The following is a 21,512-nucleotide window of genomic DNA, read 5'->3' as shown; positions in this document are numbered from 1 at the left end:
CAGTGGTGTTCCTTGGTTATAAATTAAAGTGGAGTGTCCCCGCATAAACCCACAAAAGCTGATGTCTCCTTACTTATGTTTGTTTTTTAAATTGAATTTACATTTTGTATTGGTGTAATATTCCATTCTGTACATGGACCACTTCTTCTTTGTGCATTCCTCTGTTGATGGACATTTTCATTGCTTCAAAGTGTTGGCAGTGTTAAATATGGCTGGAGTGCATGATTGCCAGCCTGTGTCTTTTTGATTCTCAGGCGATAGGCCCAGCACGGGTATGCTTGATTGAATGGTAGCTCAATGTTTACCTTTCGAGGCAGCTACATTGTGTTTTCATTAGTGGCTCTCACCACGTCCCACTTAGAACCGAGGGTACGCATTTCTCCACAACCCCTTCAGCATTTATTGTTTTAGAACTTTTGCTGATGACTATTTTGACTGGTGTGAGCTGATAGGTTTTTGTAATTTGGATTTGCATGTCTTTAATAATTCCTAATGTTCAGCTTTTTTCCACACCTTTTTTTTATTCTGTTAAACAAAAACAGGAAAAAACTGTGAGTACAATAAACCTCTTGAAATTGTCTTCTTGGAAGGTTGCCCTCTTGATTTTTTCGTTCGATTTTCGATACCAGGATGTTTTTGAGGGTAGGTGTCATTTACAGGGCTGCAATGAGTGTGAATATTTAGTGACCCTTAGCACTGGTTTTAAAGCTGCTGTTGTGGGAAACGGCCACAAGTCTGCAGCATTTCTCCATCCCCAAATCCGGTTACTAGGGCAGCAGATCCTTTCTGGAAGTCATGTTACCAGGTTGTAAATTAGAATGCAATGTGCCAGGAAAAAACCCCATAAGTTTATGTCACATTACTTCTTGTTCGTTGTTTGAATTATTTAAATCAGGGTAATGATTAGAATATTGTTTGTCCTAGGTGACACAATCTGGTTCATTTGTACATTATATTTATATATATGTATATGTGTATAGATATAGATATATAGATATAGATATAGATATATAGATATAGATGTGCAGATCCTCCTCCCATGTAAATTGTTGAAGAGTGTCCCGTAGACCTCCGTTTCTATATGGCCGGTCTTTTTGACATATGTATTTAATACGCATTTGTACACGTATGGTAAACCTGGTCTTAATTTATCCATTCCCTCCACTTTTCCTTTTAGATAAGCATAATTTGTTTTCTAAGTCTGTGAGTGTCTTTCTCTGTGGAAATATGTTCATTTGGGTCAGTTGTCAGATAACGCCTATAAGTGATATCATAGGATATGTATTTTGCTTTCCGACTTACCTCACGTTCTGTGATGATCTCTAGGCTCATCTATGGTGTCTCAAAGAGCAGTGTTTCATGGTTTTCCAAGGTTAATATTCCATTGTGTACATGGACCACTTCTTCTTTATCAATTCATCTGTTGATGGACATTTTGGTTGCTTCCGTATCTTGGCTATTGTGGAAGTGGCTGCAGTGCAGCTGTTGCAGCCTCTGTCTTCTCGATTCTGGTCTTCTCAGGTGAGAGGCCCAACATTGGGCCTGCTGGATGGAATGGTGGCTCGGTTTTACATTTCTTTTTTTGGTGTGTGTGGTACGATGGTCTCTCACTGTTGCAGCCTTTCCCGTTGCGGAGCACAGGCTCCGGACGTGCATGCTCAGCGGCTATGCCTCACGGGCCTAGCCACTCTGCGACATGTGGGATCTTCCCGGACTGGGGCACGAACCCGTGTCCCCTGCATCGGAAGGTGGACTCTCAACCACTGCACCACCAGGGAAGCCCCAGTTTTTACTTTTAAACGAGGTCCTTTCTGTTCTCATTATTGGCTGTAACCACTTTACATCTCACCAGCAGCTAGAGAGTACACAGTTCTCTAAAACCCTTTCAGCATGTATTGTTTGTAGACGTTTTGCTGATGGTAGTTGACGTGTGTGAGTTGAAACCTTTTTGTAGATTAGATTTGCATGAGTCTAATAATTCCTGATGTTGAGCTTTTATCCATTTTCCTTTCTTTTGAAGAAGAGTGTGCAAACTTATCTCTTCATACTATCTCCTTTAAACATTTGCATGTCTTAAATATTTTTGGTCATTCCCTAGCTCAGGACATTTTTTGAGGGCAGGTGTCCTTTACAGCCCTGAGTCTGTGAATGTTAAGTGACCATTAGCAGTGGGTTTAAAGCCGCTCTTGCCGCAAACGGCCACAAGGTGGCAGCATTTCTACATTTCCAACTCTGGGTTTTTGAGCAACAGAGCCTTCCTGGAAATCCTGTTAGTAGGCTGCAAATTAGGGTGGAATGTGCCAGGGCAACCCCCCAAGAGCTTGTATCTCCTTACTCCTTGTTTGTTTTTTAAATTTAATTTTTATTTAGTATCAGAGTAAATTTGATAAAAATGTTGTGTGTGTTCTAGGTGTACAGAATCTGGTTCATTTTATGTATGTATCGATCTATTCATCTTTGGATCCTTTCCCATGTAGGTTATTACAGAATGTTGAGTAGACCTCTCTTGGTATTCCGTAGGTATTTGGTGATTATATATTTCATGTGTATTAGTACATGTCTGTTAATCCCCATATCCTAATTCATACCTTCCTTACACCTTTCCATTTGGTTAAACATAATTTGGTTTTCTGAATCTATGAGTGTCCTTCTCTTGGAAAGTATTTCATGGGTATCAATTTTTAGGTAACACCTATAATTGATGTCATAGGATATCTGTGTTTTGGTTTCTTTCTTACTTCAAGTTGGGTGATTATCTCTAGATCCTTCTATGGTGGTGCCAATGGCACTGTTCCATGCTTTTCCATGGCTAATATTCCATTGTGTACACGGACCACTTCTTCCTGGTGCATTTTTCTGTTGATGGACATATTGGTTTCTTCCAAGTCTTGGCTATGGTACATGTTGCTGCAGTGCAGGATTGCCAGCCTGTGTCTCTTTGATTCTGGTCTACTCAGGTGATAGGCCCATCAGTGATCCTACCGGATCACATGGTAGCTCAATTTTTACCTTTAAACACACCTCCATTCTGTTTTCAGTACTGTCTGTTACCAGGTGACATCCCACCAGCAGCTAGAGGGTACAGAGTTCTCTAAAGCCCCTTCACCATTTATAAGTTGTAGACTTTTTTGCTGGTGATCATTCTGACGGCTGTGAGGTGAACGTTTTTGTAGACTGGGTTTGCATGGCTTTATTAATTCCTGACATTGAGCATGTTTCCTTGTCCTTTTTTTAACAAAAAAAAAAGAGAGAAAAGGAAAGAATACAAAATGTGCGTAAAATATGCCTCTTTAAATTGTCGTTTTGAAACATGCACGTCTTTTGAGATTTTTGCTCGATTTAGTGACCACGGATTTGTTTAGAGGGCAGGTGTCATTAACAAGCCTGGAATTATTTTGAATATCAAGTAATCATTATCGCTGTGTTTAGAGCTGCTGCTGTGTGAAAGGGCCACAAAGAGGCACAGTTCTCCTTTAACAAATCTGGTTATTAGGGCAACAGAGCCTTAATGAAAGTCGTGTTCTAGGTTGTAAATTAGAATGGAATGTGCCAGGAAAAAGCCCCTTAACTTTATATCCCACTACTTCTTCGTTTTTTAAATTTAATTTTCATTGTTTATCACAGCAAGTGTGATTACAATGTTTTGCTTGTTTTAGGTGTGCAAGATGTGGTTGTTTTCCACAAATACCTATCTCCTTTCTTCTTTGGATCCTTTTCCCATTTTTGGTTATGACACAATGTTGAGTAGTCTTCTCTTGGTATTCCGTAGGTCTTTGGTGATTATATACTTCACCTGTGTTTGTATATCTCTGTTAACTCTGACATCCTAATGTATCCAATCCTCACACCTTTCCATTGGTGAACCATAAGTTTGTTGAATGAATCTGTGATTGCCTTTCTCTGTGGAAATATCTTCACTGGTATCAATTTTTAGGTAACACCTATAAGTGATATCACAGGATACGTGTCTTTCACTTTCTGACTTACTACAAGTTGCGTGATTACTTCTAGACTCATCTATGGTGATGCAAATGGCATTGTGTCATTGTTTTCCTTGGCTAATATTCCATCTGTACGTGGACCAGTTTTTCTTTGTCCACTCACCTGTTGATGGACTTTTTGGTTGCTTCCATGTCTTGGTTATTGTAACACTGCTGAAATGCACATTTGCCTGCCTGTGTCTTTCAACTATGTCTTCTTCGGTTATAGGCCCAGGAGAGGGCCTGTTGGATCATATGGTAGCAAAATGTTTACCTTGTAAAGGCGTCTCCATTCTGTTCTCATTAGTGGCTCTTACCAGGTTATGTTCCACTTAAATTTGAGGGTATGCCCTTGTCCACAACCCTTTCAGCATTTATTGTTTGTAGTTTTTCTGCTGATGTTTATTCTGACAGGTGTGAGCTGACACCTCTTTGAGGTTGGATTTGCATGCATCTCATAATCCCTTGAAATTGAACTTTCAGGCATGTCCTCTTTTTTTTCAAGCTGTGAGTAGCGCTTACCTCTTCAAATGGTTTTCTTGAAGTACGTGTCACATTTTGAAATATTTTGGCCATTACCTCCCTGAAGACATTTTCAGGGCCGGTTTCATTTACAGCCCTCCAGTACTTGTGCATATGAAGTGACCATTAGCACAGATTTTAAAGCTGCTGTTGAAGGTATCAGCCATTGGGCGGCAGCATTTCTCCTTTCCCCATTCTGGGAATTACGGAAAGAGTCCTTCCTACCAGTGGTGTTCCTCGGTTATATATTAGAGAGGAATGTGCCCGGACAAACCCCCACAAGCTGATGTCTCCTAACTTACGTTTGGTTTCTAAATTGCAATTATATATATTTTTTACTGGAGAAATATTCCATTGTGTACATGGACCAGTTCTTCTTTGTGCCTTCCTCTGTTGACAGACATTTTTGTTGCTTCCAAGAGTTGGCTGTGGTAAATATTGCTGGAGTGCAGGATTGCCACCCTGTGTCTTTTGGATTCTCATCCTCTCAGGTGATAGGCCCAGCAGTGGGTATTCTTGATTGAATGGTAGCTCAATATTTACCTTATCAAGGCACCTCCTTTGTGTTTTCATTACTGGTTCTTACCATGTCCCACTTAGAAACCAGGGTGCGCATTTCTCCACAACCCCTTCAGCATTTATTGTTTGCAGAATTTTTGCTGATGGCCATTATGACTGGTGTGAGCTGATAGGTTTTTGTAATTTGGATTTGCATGTCTTTAATAATTCTTAATGTTCAGCATTTTTCCATGCTTTGTTTTCTTTCTGTTAAACAAAAACAGAAAAAAACTGTGAGTACAATAAACCACTTGAAGTGGTCTTCTGGGAAGGCTGCCCTGTTTTGAATTTTTCGTCGATTTTTGACCCCAGGATTTTTTTGAGAACAGGTGACATTTACAGGCTTGTAATGAGTGTGAATATTTAGTGACCACTACTACTGGCTTTAAAGGTGATGTTGGGGTAAACGACCACAAGGCGGCAGCATTTCTCCGTTCCCAAAACTGGTTTCTAGGGCAGCACAACATTTCTGGAAGTCGTGTTCCCAGGTTGTAAATTAGAATGAAATGTGCTAGGAAAAAATCCCATAAGTTAATATTCCATTATTTCTTGTTCGATTTTTTAGTCTTTTTAAATCGAGGTAATATTTAGAATATTGTTTGTCCTAGGTGTATACAATCTGGTTCATTTGTACATTACATACACACACACACACACACACAATCACACATATATATGTAATATATTCATGTACAGATACTCTTCCCATGTAAATTATTGCAGAGTGCTCCATTGACCTCCCTTGCTATATGGTCGGTCTCTTTGATAAATGTATTTAGTAGGTATTTATACACATATGGTAAACCTAATCTTAATTTTCCATACCACCCACCTTTCCATTTACATAAGAATAGTTTGTTTTCTAAGTCTGTGAGTTTCTTTCTCTGTGAAAGTGCTATCATTTTTGTCAGTTGTTAGATAACTCCTATAAGTGATATCATACTATATGTCTTTTTCTTTCTGACTTACGTCATGTTCTGAGATTATATCTAGGCTCATAAATGGTGCCTCAACGAGCAGTGTTTCACTGTTTTCCATGGCTAATATTCCATTATGTACATGGACCACTTCTTCTTTATCCATTCATCCATTGATGGACATTTTGTTTGCTTCCGTGTCTTGGCTATTGTGAAAAATCCTGCAGTGAAGCTGTTGCAGACTGTGCCTTCTCGGCTCTGGTATTTTCAGGTGAGAGGTTCAGCGGTGGGCCTGCTGAATGGAATGCTGGCTCAATTTTTACTTTTAAACACAGCTCCTTTCTGTTCTCACTATTGGCTCTTACCACTTTACATCTCACCAGCAGCTAGAGGGTACACAGTTCTCTAAAACTCCTTCAGCATTTATTGTTTGTAGACCTTTGGCTGATGGTAGTTGACGTGTGTGAGTTGAAATCTTTTTGTAGGCTAGATTTGAATGAGTTTAAAAATTGATGTTGTTGAGCTTTTATCCATTTTCCTTGTTTTTAGAAAAATAATGAGTAAAATTTACCTCTTCCTACTATCTCCTTGAAAATTTTGCCAGTTGTGAATTTTTGAGGGTAGTTGTCCTTTACTGTCCTGAGTCCTTGTGAATGTTAAGTGACCGTTAGCGGTGGTTTTAAAGCCGCTCTTGTGGGAAACGGCCACAAGGCGGCAGCATTTCTACATTTCCAACTCTGGGGTTGTGGGCAACAGAGGTTTCCTGGAAATCGTGTTTGTAAGCTGCAAATTAGAGCAGAATGTGCCACGGCAAACTCCCAAGAGCTTATATGTCCTTATTTCTTGTTTGTTTTTTACATTTAATTTTTATTTATTATCACAGCAAATTGGATAAAAATACTGTGTTTTTTCTAGGTGTATGGAATCTGGTTCATTATATCAATGTATTGATCTATTCATCTTTGGATCCTTTCCCGTGTAGGTTATTACAGAGTGTTGAGTACACCTCTTTTAGCATTCCATAGGTATTTTGTGATTATATATTTCATATGTATTACTACATGTCTGTTAACCCCCATATCCTAATTCATACATTCCTTACACCTTTCCATTTGGTTAAACATAATTTGGTTTTCTGAATCTATGAGTGTCCTTCTCTTGGAAATTATTTCATGGGTATCAATTTTTAGGTAACACCTATAAGTGATGTAATAGGATATCTGTCTTTCGTTTTCTTTCTTACTTCAGGTAGGGTGATTATCTCTAGATCCTTCTATGGTGGTGCCAATGGCACTGTTCCATGCTTTTCCATGGCTAATATTCCATTGTGTACATGGACCACTTCTTCTTGGTGCATTTTTCTGTTGATGGACATTTTGGTTTCTTCCAAGTCTTGGCTATGGTACATGTTGCTGCAGTGAAGGATTGCCAGCGTGTGTCTTTTTGATTCTGGTCTACTCGGGTGGTAGGCCCATTAGTGGACCTACCAGATCACATGGTAGCTCAAGTTTTACCTTTAAACGCACCTCCATTGTGTTCTCACTACTGGCTGTTACCAGGTGACATCCCACCAGCAGCTAGAGGCTACGCACTTCTCTAAAACCCCTTCAACATTTATTCTCTGTAGACATTTTTGATGATGATCATTCTGACAGCTCTGAGGTGAATATTTTTGTAGACTGGATTTGCATGGCTTTATTAGTTACTGATGTTGAGCCGTTTTCCTTGCCCTTTTTTTAACAAAAAAAAAGTGAGAAAGAAAAAGAAAGAGAAGACAAAAGGAGCGAAAAATATGCCTCTTGAAATTGTCATTTTAAAATGTGCATGTCTTTTGTCATTTTAAAATGTGCACATCTTTTGGGTTTTTTGCTGGATTTACGACCCAAAGATTTGTTTAGAGGCCAGGTGTCATTTACAGGCCTGCAATTATTTAGAATATCAAGTGAGCATTAGCACTGTGTTTTTTTTAACACCTTTTTTGGGGTATAATTGCTTTAGATAGGTGTGTTAGTTTTTGTTTATAACAAAGTGAATCAGTTATACATATACATATGTTCCCATATCTCTTCCCTCTTGCATCTCCCTCCCTCTCACCCTCCCTATCCCACCCCTCCATGCGGTCACAAAGCCCGGAGCTGATATACCTGTTCTATGCACCTGCTTCCCACTAGCTATCTGTGTTACATTTGATAGTGTATATATGTCCATGTCTCTCTCTCGCTTTGTCACAGCTCACCCTCCCCCCTCCCCGTATCTTCAAGTCTGTTCTCCAGTAGGTCTGTGTATTTATTCCTGTCTTACCCCTCGTTTCTTCATGGCATTTTTTCCCTTATATTCCATATATATTTGTTAGCATACGGTATTTGTCTTTCTCTTTCTGACTTACTTCACTCTGTATGACAGATCTAGGTCTATCCACCTCATTACAAATAGCTCAATTTCGTTTCCGTTTATGGCTGAGTAATATTCCATTGTATATATGTGTCACATCTTCTTTATCCATTCATCCGATGATGGGCACTTAGGTTATTTCCATCTCCGGGCTATTTTAAATAGAGCTGCAATGAACATTTTGGTACATGACTCTTTTTGAATTATGGTTTTCTCAGGGTATATGCCCAGTAGTGGGATCGCTGAGTCATATGGTAGGTCTATTTGTTGTTTTTTAAGGAACCTCCATACTGTTCTCCATAGTGGCTGTACCAATTCACATTCCCACCAGCAGTGAAGGAGTGTTCCCTTTTCTCCACACTCTCTCCAGCATTTATTGTCTCTAGATTTTTTGATGATGGCCATTCTGACTGGTGTGAGATGATATCTCATTGTAGTTTTGATTTGTATTTCCCTAATGATTAATGATGTTGAGCATTCTTTCATGTGTTTGTTGGCAGTCTGTATATCTTCTTTGGAGAAATGTCTATTTAGGTATTCTGCCCATTTTTGGATTGGGTTGTTGTTTTTATTGTTATTGAGCTGAATGAGCTGCTTTTAATTTTGGGGAATTAATCATTTGTCAGTTGCTTCATTTGCAAATATTTTCTCCCATTCTGAGGGTTGCCTGTTGGTCTTGTTTATGGTTTCCTTTGCTGTGCAAAAGCTTTGACGTTTCATTAGGTCCCATTTGTTTATTTTTGTTTTTAATTCCATTTCTCTAGGCGGTGGGTCAAAAAGAATCTTGCTGTGATTTATGTCATAGAGTGTTCTGCCTATGATTTCCTCAGAGTTTGATAGATTCTGGTCTTACATTTAGGTCTTTAATCCATTTTGAGCTTATTTTTGTGTATGGTGTTAGGGAGTGATCTAATCTCATACTTTTACATGTAACCCTCCCGTTTCCCCAGCACCACTTATTGAAGAGGCTGTCCTTTCTCCACTGTACATTCCTGCCTCCTTGATCAAAGATAAGGTGACCATATGTGTGTGGGTTTATCTTTGGGCTTTCTATCCTGTTCCATTGATCTATCTTTCTCTTTTTGTGCCAGTACCATACTGTCTTGATTACTGTAGCTTTGTCATATAGTCTGAAGTCAGGGAGCCTGATTCCTCCAGCTTCGTTTTTCGTTCTCAAGATTGCTTTGGCTATTCGGGGTATTTTGTGTTTCCATACAAATTGTGAAACATTTTGTTCTAGTTCTGTGAAAAATGCCAGTGGTAGTTTGATAGGGATTGCATTGAATCTGTAGATTGCTTTGGGTAGTAGAGTCATTTTCACAATGTTGATTCTTCCAATCCAAGCACATGGTATATCTCTCCATCTATTTGTATCATCTTTAATTTCTTTCATCAGTGTCTTATAATTTTCTGCATACAGTTCTTTTGTCTCCTTAGGTAGGTTTATTCCTAGATATTTCATTCTTTTTGTTGCAGTGGTAAATGGGAGTGTTTTCTTGATTTCACTTTCAGATTTTTCATCATTAGTGTATAGGAATGCAAGAGATTTCTATGCATTAATTTTGTATCCTGCAACTTTACCAAATTCATTGATTAGCTCTAGTAGTTTTCTGGCAACATCTTTAGGATTCTGTATGTATAGTATCATGTCATCTGCAAACAGTGACAGCTTTACTTCTTCTTTTCCGGTTTGGATTCCTTTTCTTTCCTTTTCTTCTCTGATTGCTGTGGCTAAAACTTCCAATACTATATTGAATAAGAGTGGTGAGAGTGGGCAACCTTGTCTTTTCCCTGATCTTCGTGTAAATGCTTTCAGTTTTTCATCATTGAGGATGATGTTGGCTGTGGGTTTGTCATATATGGCCTTTATTATGTTGAGGAAAGTTCCTTCTATGCCTACTTTCTGCAGGGTTGTTATAAATGGGTGTTGAATTTTGTCAAAAGCTTTCTCTGTATCTATTGAGATGATCACACGATTTTTCTCCTTCAATTTGTTAATACGGTTTATCACATTGATTTGCGTATATTGAAGAATCCTTGCATTCCTGGAATAAAACCCACCTGATCATGGTGTATGATCCTTTTAATGTGCTGTTGGATTCTGTTTGCTAGTATTTTGTTGAGGATTTTTGCATCTATGTTCATCAGTGATATTGGCCTGTAGTTTTCTTTCTTTGTGACATCCTTGTGTGGTTTTGGTATCAAGGTGATGGTGGCCTCGTAGAATGAATTTGGGAGTGTTCCTCCCTCTGCTATATTTTGGAAGAGTTTGAGAAGGATAGGTGATAGCTCTTCTCTAAATGTTTGATAGAATTCGCCTGTGAAGCCATCTGGTCCTGGGCTTTTGTTTGTTGGAAGATTTTTAATCACAGTTTCAATTTCAGTGCTTGTGATTGGTCTGTTCATATTTTCTATTTCTTCCTGATTCAGTCTTGGCAGGTTGTGCATTTCTAAGAATTTGTCCATTTCTTCCAGCTTGTCCATTTTATTGGCATAGCATTGCTTGTAGTAATCTCTCATGATCTTTTGTATTTCTGCAGTGTCAGTTGTTACTTCTCCTTTTTCATTTCTAATTCTATTGATTTGAGTCTTCTCCCTTTTTTCGTGATGAGTCTGGCTAATGGTTTATCTATTTTGTTTATCTTCTCAAAGAACCAGCTTTTAGTTTTACTGATCTTTGCTATTGTTTCCTTCATTTCTTTTTCATTTATTTCTGATCTGATTTTTATGATTCTTTCCTTCTGCTAACTTTGGGGGTTTTTTGTTCTTTCTCTAATTGCTTCAGGTGCAAGATTAGGTTTTTTATTCGAGATGTTTACTGTTTCTTAAGGTGGGCTTGTATTGCTATAAACTTCCCTCTTAGAACTGCTTTTGCTGCAATCCATAGGTTTTGGGTCGTCGTGTCTCCATTGTCATTTGTTTCTAGGTATTTTGTTTTTTCCTCTTTGATTTCTTCAGTGATCACTTCACTATTAAATAGTGTATTGTTTAGCCTCCATGTGTTTGTATTTTTTACAGATCTTTTCCTGTAATTGATATCTAGTTTTATGGCGTTGTGGTCAGAAAAGATACTTGATGTAATTTCAATTTTCTTAAATTTACCAAGGCTTGATTTGAGACCCAAGATATGATCTATCCTGGGGAATGTTCCATGAGCACTTGAGAAAAATGTGTATTCTGTTGTTTTTGGATGGAGTGTCCTATAAATATCAATTAAGTCCATCTTGTTTAATGTATCATTTAAAGCTTGTGTTTCCTTATTTATTTTCATTTTGGATGATCTGTCCATTGGTGAAAGTGGGGTGTTAAAGTCCCCTACTATGAAAGTGTTACTGTCAATTTCCCCTTTTATGGCTGTTAGTATTTGCCTTATGTATTGAGGTGCTCATATGTTGGGTGTATAAATATTTACAATTGTTATATCTTCTTCTTGGATCGATCCCTTGATCATTATGTAGTGTCCTTCTTTGTCTCTTCTAGTAGTCTTTATTTTAAAGTCTATTTTGTCTGATATGAAAATTGCTACTCCAGCTTTCTTTTGGTTTCAATTTGCATGGATTATCATTTTCCATCCCCTTACTTTCAGTCTGTATGTGTCTCTAGGTCTGAAGTGCGTCCCTTGTAGACAGCATATATAAGGGTCTTGTTTTTGTATCCATTCAGCCAATCTGTGTCTTTTGGTGGGAGCATTTAGTCCATTTACATTTAAGGTAATTATCGATATGTATGTTCGTAGTCCCATTTTCTAAATTGTTTTGGGTTCGTTATTGTAGGTCTTTTCCTTCTCTTGTGTTTCTTGCCTAGAGAAGTTCCTTTAGCATTTGTCGTAATGCTGGTTTGGTGGTGCTGAACTCTTTCAGCGTTTGCATGTCTGTAAAGGTTTTAATTTCTCCATCAAATCTGAATGAGATCCTTGCTGGGTAGTGTAATCTTGGCTGCAGGTTTTTCTCTTTCATCACTTTCAGTATGTCCTGCCACTTCCTTCTGGCTTGCAGAGTTTCTGCTGAGAGATCAGCTGTTAACCTAATGGGGATTCCCTTGTGCCTTATTTGTTGTTTTTCCCTTGCTGCTTTTAATATGCTTTCTTTGTATTTAACTTTTGACAGTTTGATTAATGTGTGTCTTGGCATATTTCTCCTTGGATATATCCTGTATGGGACTCTCTGTGCTTCCTGGACTTGATTAACTATTTCCTTTCCCATATTAGGGAAGTTTTCAACTACAATCTCTTCAAATATTTTCTCAGTCCCTTTCTTTTTCTCTTCTTCTTCTGGAACCCCTATAATTCGAAGGTTGGTGCGTTTAATGTTGTTCCAGAGGTCTCTGAGACTGTCCTCAGTTCTTTTCATTATTTTTTCTTTATTCTGCTCTGCAGTAGTTTTTTCCACTATTTTATCTTCCAGGTCACTTATTCATCCTTCTGCCTCAGTTATTCTGCTTTTGACCCCATCTAGAGTATTTTTCATTTCATTTATTGTGCTGTTCATCGCTGTTTGTTTCATCTTAAGTTCTTCTATGTCCTTGTTAAATGTTTCTTGCATTTTGTCTATTCTATTTCCAAGATTTTGGATCACGTTTACTATCATTATTCTGAATTATTTTTCAGGTAGACTGCCTATTTCCTCTTCATTTGTTAGGTCTGGTGCATTTTTTTCTTGCTCCTTCATCTGCGGTGTGTTTTTCTGTCTTCTCATTTTGCTTACCTTACTGTGTTTGGGGTCTCCTTTTTGCAGGCTGTGGGTTCACAGTTCCTGTTGTTTTTGGTGTCTGTTCCCAGTGGCTAAGGTTGGTTCAGTGGGTTGTGTAGGCTTCTTGGTGGAGGGGACTAGTGCCTGTATTCTGGTGGATGAAGCTGGATCTTGTCTCTCTGGTGGGCAGGTCCATGTCTGGTGGTATTTTGGGGTGTCTGTGGACTTATTATGATTTTAGGCAGCCTCTCTGCTAATGGGTGGGGTTGTGTCCCTGTTTGCTAGTTGTTTGGCATAGGGTGTCCAGCACTGTAACTTGCTGTTCGTTGAGTGCAGCTGGGTGTTGGCATTGAGATGGAGATCTCTGGGAGATTTTCGCCATTTGATATTATGTGGAGCTGGGAGGTTTCTTGTTGACCAGTGTCCTGAAGTTGGCTCTCCCACCTCAGAGGCACAGCACTGACTCCTGGCTGCAGCACCAAAAGCCTTTCATCCACACAGCTCAGAATAAAAGGGAGAAAAATTAGAGACAAAGAGTCAGTGGAAGTAGGAAGAAAGAAAGAAAGAAATGAAGGAAGGAAGGAAGGAAGGAAGGATGAATGAAATAAAGAAAGAAGAAAAGAAGGAAAGAAAGAAAGGAGGGGGGAGGGAGAGAGGGAGGGCGGTGGTAGAAAGGAAGGAAGGAAGGAGGGAAGGAAGGAAGGAAACAAAGAAAGAAAGAAGATAAAGTAAAATAAAATAAAGTAAAATATAATAAAGTTATTAAATTAAAATATAATAATTAAGAAAATACATTAAAAAGAAACAAAACGAATGGATAGAACCATAGGACAAATGGTGGAAGCAAAGCAGTACAGCAAAATCTCATACCGAAGCATACACATACACACTCACAAAAAGAGTAAAAGGGGAAAAAAATCATAAATCTTGCTCTCAAAGTCTACCTTGTCAATTTGGGATAATTCGTTGTCTATTCATGTCTTCCACAGATGCAGGGTACATCAAGCAGCTTTAATCCGCTGCTTCTGAGGCTGCTGGGAGAGATTTCCCTTTCTCTTCTTTGTTCTCACAGCTCCCAGTGGCTCAGCTTTGGATTTGGCTCCGCCTCTGCGTGTAGGTCGCTGGAGGGCTTCCATTTTTTGCTCAGACAGGATGGGGTTAAAGGAGCCACTGATTCAGGGGCTCTGGCTCACTCAGGCTGAGGGGAGGGAGGGACGTGGAATGCGAGGCGAGCCTGCAGCAGCAGAGGCCGGCGTGACATTGCACCAGGCTGAGGCCCGCCGTGCATTCTCCCAGGGAACTTGTCTCTGGATCCCGGGAACCTGGCAGTCGTGGGCTGCACAGGCTCCCCAGAAGGGAGGTGTGGATAGTGACTTGTGCTTACACACAGGCCCCTTGGTGGCAGCAGCAGCAGCCTTATCATCTTCCTCCCATCTCTGGCATCCGTGCTCTGGCATCCATGGCTCACGCCTGCCTCTGGGATCTGTGCTTTTAGCCACGGCTTGCGCCCATCTCAGGGGTCCATGTTTTTAGCCACAACTCACGCCCATCTCTGGGGTCCATGCTTTTAGCCACGGCTCGCGCTGGTCTCTGGAGATCCTTTAAGCAGCGCTCTTAATCCCGTCTCCTCATGCACCAGGAAACAAAGAGGGAAGAAAAAGTCTCTTGCTTCTTCGACAGCTCCAGACATTTTCCCGGACTCCCTCCCAGCTAGCCGTGGTGCACTAAACCCAACAGGCTGTGTTCACACAACCAACACCATTTCTCTCCCTGCGCTCTGACCAAAGCCCGCGCCTCAGCTCGCAGCCCCGTCCGCCCCTGCGGGTGAGCAGACAAGCCTCTCGGGCTGGCGAGCGCCGGTCGGCACCGATTCTCTGTGTGGGAATATCCCCACTTTTCCCTCCTCACCCCGTTGCTGTGCTTTCCTCCACAGCTGTGACACTCCCCCTTCCACCACCTGTAGTTTCCGCCTGCGAAGGGGCTTCCTAGTTTGTGGAAACCTTTCCTCCTTCACAGCTCCCTCCCACTGGTGCAGGTCCCGTCCCTATTCTTTTGTCTCTGTTTTTTCTTTTTTTCTTTTGCCCTACCCAGGTACATGGGGAGTTTCTTGCCTTTTGGGAGGTCTGAGGTCTTCTGCCAGCATTCAGGAGGTGTTCTGTAGGAGTTGTTCCACGTGTAGATGTATTTCTGGTATATCTGTGGGGAGGAAGGTGATCGCCGCATCTTACTCTTCCACCATCTTCCCCTCCACTCTAGAGCTGTGTTTAAAGCTGCTGTTTTGAGAAATGTTCACAAGGCGGTAGCAGTTCTCCTTTACAAACTCTGGTTACTAGGGCAACAGAGCCTCAATGGAAGTCGTGTTGTAGGTTGTAAATTAGAATGCAGTGTGCCAGGAAAAAGCCCATTAAGTTTATGTCTCACCACTTCTTATTCATTTTTTTAATTTTAATTTTTTATCACAGCAACTTTGATAACAATGTTTTGCTTGTGCTAGGTGTGTGAGATGTGGTCCTTTTACACATATACATATATCTATTCTTCTTCGGATCCTTTTCCCATGTAGGTTATGACATAATGTTGAGTAGTCTCCTCTTGGTGTTCCATAGGTGTTTGGTGATTATATATTTCACCTATGTTTGTATATCTCTGTTAAACCCAATATCCTAATATATACAGTCTCACACCTTTCCTTTGATGAACCGTAAGTTTGTTTAATGAATCTGTGATTGCCTTTCTCTGTGGAAATATCTTCACTGTTATCAATTTTTAGGTAACACCTCTAAGTGATATCATAGGATATGTGTCTTTTGCTTTCTGACTTACTACAAGTTGCTTGATGACCTCTAGACTCATCTATGGTGCTGCAAATGACATTGTGCTATTTTTTCCTTGGCTAATATTCCATCTGTACGTGTACCAGTTCTTCTTTACCCACTCATCTGTTGATGGACTTTGTGTTTGCTTCCATGTCTTGGCTATTGTAATACTGCTGCAATGCAGATTTGCCCTCCAGTGTCTTTCTAATTCTGTCTTCTTATGTTATAGACCCAGGACTGGACCTCCTGGATCGTATTGTAGCTCAATGTTTACCTTGTAACAGCACCTCCATTCTGTTCTCATTAGTGGCTCTTACCAGGTTAAGTCCCTCTTAAAGTTGAGGGTACGCACTTCTCCACAAACACTTCAGCATTTATTGTTTGTAGTTTTTTTGCTGATGGTTATTCTGACTGGTGTGAGCTGATACCTCTTTGTAGTTGGACTTGCACGCGTCTCATAATCCCCTGAAATTGAACTTTCAGGCATGTCCTTTTTGTCTTCAAACTGTGAGTACAGCTTACATCTTCAAATTGTTTTCTTGAAGTATGTGCCACATTTTGAATTATTTTGGCCATTATACCCCTCAAGACATTTTGAGGGCAGGTTTCATTTACAGCCCTCCAGTACTTGTGCATATGAAGTGACTATTAGTACAGGTTTTAAAGCTGCTGTTGCAGGTAACGGCCAGAGGGCGGCAGCATTTCTGCTTTCCCCACTCTGGTAACTAGGGAAACAGACCTTCCTGCCAGTGGTGTTCCTTGGTTATAAATTAAAGTGGAGTGTCCCCGCATAAACCCACAAAAGCTGATGTCTCCTTACTTATGTTTGTTTTTTAAATTGAATTTACATTTTTTATTGGTGTAATATTCCATTCTGTACATGGACCACTTCTTCTTTGTGCATTCCTCTGTTGATGGACATTTTCATTGCTTCAAAGTGTTGGCAGTGTTAAATATGGCTGGAGTGCATGATTGTCAGCCTGTGTCTTTTTGATTCTCATCCTCTCAGGTGATAGGCCCAGCACGGGTATGCTTGATTGAATGGTAGCTCAATGTTTACCTTTCGACGCAGCTACATTGTGTTTTCGTTAGTGGCTCTCACCACGTCCCACTTAGAACCGAGGGTACGCATTTCTCCACAACCCCTTCAGCATTTATTGTTTGCAGAACTTTTGCTGATGACTATTTTGACTGGTGTGAGCTGATAGGTTTTTGTAATTTGGATTTGCATGTCTTTAATAATTCCTAATGTTCAGCTTTTTTCCACACCTTTTTTTTATTCTGTTAAACAAAAACAGGAAAAAACTGTGAGTACAATAAACCTCTTGAAATTGTCTTCTTGGAAGGTTGCCCTCTTGATTTTTTCGGTCGATTTTCGATACCAGGATGTTTTTTGAGGGTAGGTGTCATTTACAGGGCTGCAATGAGTGTGAATATTTAGTGACCCTTAGCACTGGTTTTAAAGCTGCTGTTGTGGGAAACGGCCACAAGTCTGCAGCATTTCTCCATCCCCAAATCCGGTTACTAGGGCAGCAGATCCTTTCTGGAAGTCATGTTACCAGGTTGTAAATTAGAATGCAATGTGCCAGGAAAAAACCCCATAAGTTTATGTCACATTACTTCTTGTTCGTTGTTTGAATTATTTAAATCAGGGTAATGATTAGAATATTGTTTGTCCTAGGTGACACAATCTGGTTCATTTGTACATTATATTTATATATATGTATATGTGTATAGATATAGATATATAGATATAGATATAGATATATAGATATAGATGTGCAGACCCTCCTCCCATGTAAATTACTGAAGAGTGTCCCGTAGACCTCCGTTTCTATATGGCCGGTCTTTTTGACATATGTATTTAATACGCATTTGTACACGTATGGTAAACCTGGTCTTAATTTATCCATTTCCTCCACCTTTCCTTTTAGATAAGCATAATTTGTTTTCTAAGTCTGTGAGTGTCTTTCTCTGTGGAAATATGTTCATTTGGGTCAGTTGTCAGATAACGCCTATAAGTGATATCATAGGATATGTATTTTGCTTTCTGACTTACCTCACGTTCTGTGATGATCTCTAGGCTCATCTATGGTGTCTCAAAGAGCAGTGTTTCATGGTTTTCCAAGGTTAATATTCCATTGTGTACATGGACCACTTCTTCTTTATCAATTCATCTGTTGATGGACATTTTGGTTGCTTCCGTATCTTGGCTATTGTGGAAGTGGCTGCAGTGCAGCTGTTGCAGCCTCTGTCTTCTCGATTCTGGTCTTCTCAGGTGAGAGGTCCAACATTGGGCCTGCTGGATGGAATGGTGGCTCGGTTTTACATTTCTTTTCTTGGTGTGTGTGGTACGATGGCCTCTCACTGTTGCGGCCTTTCCCGTTGCGGAGCACAGGCTCCGGACGTGCATGCTCAGCGGCTATGCCTCACGGGCCTAGCCACTCTGCGGCATGTGGGATCTTCCCGGACTGGGGCACGAACCCGTGTCCCCTGCATCGGAAGGTGGACTCTCAACCACTGCACCACCAGGGAAGCCCCAGTTTTTACTTTTAAACGAGGTCCTTTCTGTTCTCATTATTGGCTGTAACCACTTTACATCTCACCAGCAGCTAGAGAGTACACAGTTCTCTAAAACCCTTTCAGCATGTATTGTTTGTAGACGTTTTGCTGATGGTAGTTGACGTGTGTGAGTTGAAACCTTTTTGTAGATTAGATTTGCATGAGTCTAATAATTCCTGATGTTGAGCTTTTATCCATTTTCCTTTCTTTTGAAGAAGAGTGTGCAAACTTATCTCTTCATACTATCTCCTTTAAACATTTGCATGTCTTGAATATTTTTGGTCGTTCCCTAGCTCAGGACATTTTTTGAGGGCAGGTGTCCTTTACAGCCCTGAGTCTGTGAATGTTAAGTGACCATTAGCAGTGGGTTTAAAGCCGCTCTTGCCGCAAACGGCCACAAGGTGGCAGCATTTCTACATTTCCAACTCTGGGTTTTTGAGCAACAGAGCCTTCCTGGAAATCCTGTTAGTAGGCTGCAAATTAGGGTGGAATGTGCCAGGGCAACCCCCAAGAGCTTGTATCTCCTTACTCCTTGTTTGTTTTTTAAATTTAATTTTTATTTAGTATCAGAGTAAATTTGATAAAAATGTTGTGTGTGTTCTAGGTGTACAGAATCTGGTTCATTTTATGTATGTATCGATCTATTCATCTTTGGATCCTTTCCCATGTAGGTTATTACAGAATGTTGAGTAGACCTCTCTTGGTATTCCGTAGGTATTTGGTGATTATATATTTCATGTGTATTAGTACATGTCTGTTAATCCCCATATCCTAATTCATACCTTCCTTACACCTTTCCATTTGGTTAAACATAGTTTGGTTTTCTGAATCTATGAGTGTCCTTCTCTTGGAAAGTATTTCATGGATATCAATTTTTAGGTAACACCTATAATTGATGTCATAGGATATCTGTGTTTTGGTTTCTTTCTTACTTCAAGTTGGGTGATTATCTCTAGATCCTTCTATGATGGTGCCAATGGCACTGTTCCATGCTTTTCCATGGCTAATATTCCATTGTGTACACGGACCACTTCTTCTTGGTGCATTTTTCTGTTGATGGACATTTTGGTTTCTTCCAAGTCTTGGCTATGGTACATGTTGCTGCAGTGCAGGATTGCCAGCCTGTGTCTCTTTGATTCTGGTCTACTCAGGTGATAGGCCCATCAGTGATCCTACCGGATCACATGGTAGCTCAATTTTTACCTTTAAACACACCTCCATTCTGTTTTCAGTACTGTCTGTTACCAGGTGACATCCCACCAGCAGCTAGAGGGTACAGAGTTCTCTAAAGCCCCTTCACCATTTATAAGTTGTAGACTTTTTTGCTGGTGATCATTCTGACGGCTGTGAGGTGAACGTTTTTGTAGACTGGATTTGCATGGCTTTATTAATTCCTGATGTTGAGCATGTTTCCTTGCCCTTTTTTTAACAAAAAAAGAGAGAAAAGGAAAGAATACAAAATGTGCGTAAAATATGCCTCTTTAAATTGTCGTTTTGAAATATGCACGTCTTTTGAGATTTTTGCTCGATTTAGTGACCACGGATTTGTTTAGAGGGCAGGTGTCATTAAGAAGCCTGGAATTATTTTGAATATCAAGTAACCATTATCGCTGGGTTTAGAGCTGCTGCTGTGTGAAAGGGCCACAAAGAGGTACAGTTCTCCTTTAACAAATCTGGTTATTAGGGCAACAGAGCCTTAATGAAAGTCGTGTTCTAGGTTGTAAATTAGAATGGAATGTGCCAGGAAAAAGCCCCTTAACTTTATATCCCACTACTTCTTCGTTTTTTAAATTTAATTTTCATTTTTTATCACAGCAAGTTGTGATTACAATGTTTTGCTTGTTCTAGGTGTGCAAGATGTGGTGGTTTTACACATATATCTATTGTTCTTTGGATCCTTTTCCCATGTAGGTTACGGCACAATGTTGAGTAGTCTTCTGTTGGTATTCTGTAGGTCTTTGGTGATTATAGACTTCACCTGTGTTTGTATATCTCTGTTAACCCCGATATCTTAATGTATCCAATCCTCACACCTTTCCATTGGTGAATCATAAGTTTGTTTAATAAATCTGTGATTGCCTTTCTCTGTGGAAATATCTTCAGTGGTGTCAGTTTTTAGGTGACACCTATAAGTGATATCATAGTATATGTGTCTTTCACTTTCTGACTTACGACAAATTGTGTGATTACTTCTAGACTCATCTACGGTGTTGCAAATGGCATTGTGTCATATTTTTCCTTGGCTAATATTCGGTCTGTGCATGTACCAGTTCTTCTTTGTCCACTCATCTGTTGATGGAATTTTTGGTTGCTTCCACGTCTCGACTATTGTAATACTGCTGCAGTGCACATTTGCCTGCCTGTGTCTTTCCAATTCTGTCATCTTCGGTTTTAGACCAAGTAGTGGGCCCGCTGGATCATATGGTAGCCAATTGTTTACCTTGTAAAGGCACCTCCATTCTGTTCCATTAATGGCTCTTACCAGGTTACGTCCCATTTAAAGTTGAGGGTATGCACTTCTCCATAACCCCTTCGGCATTTATTGTTTGTAGTTTTTCTTTAATTTTTATTCTGACTGCTGTGAGCTGATACCTCTTTGTGGTTGGATTTGCATGTGTCTCATAATGCCTTGAAATTTAGCATTCAGGCATGTCCTTTTCTTTCTTCACACTGTGAGTACAGCTTACCTCCTCAAATGGTTTTCTTGAAATATGTGCCACATCTTAAAATATTTTGGCCATTACCTCCCTGAAGACATTTTGAGGGCAGGTTTCATTTACAGCCCTCCAGTACTTGTGCATATGAAGTGACTATTAGTACAGGTTTTAAAGCTGCTGTTGCAGGCAACGGCCATTTGGCGGCAGCATTTCTGCTTTCCCCATTCTGGTAACCAGGGAAACAGACCTTCCTGCCAATGGTGTTCCTCTTTTATACACTAGAGGTGAATGTGCCTGGATAAACCCTCAAAGGCTGATGTTGTCATACACTAAACTGTAACCAAAACCGTACCCGTTCCCTAACCCTAACCCTAAACCTTACACTAAGCTGTGCCATAATAATAACACATAGACTAACACT

The sequence above is a fragment of the Leucopleurus acutus genome, assembly GCF_964270905.1.
Source record: "Leucopleurus acutus genome assembly, chromosome: 1".
NCBI classification, from domain to species: domain Eukaryota; kingdom Metazoa; phylum Chordata; class Mammalia; order Artiodactyla; family Delphinidae; genus Leucopleurus; species Leucopleurus acutus.
The sequence above is the reverse complement of the archived record's forward strand: the minus strand, read 5'-3'. Positions refer to the sequence as shown.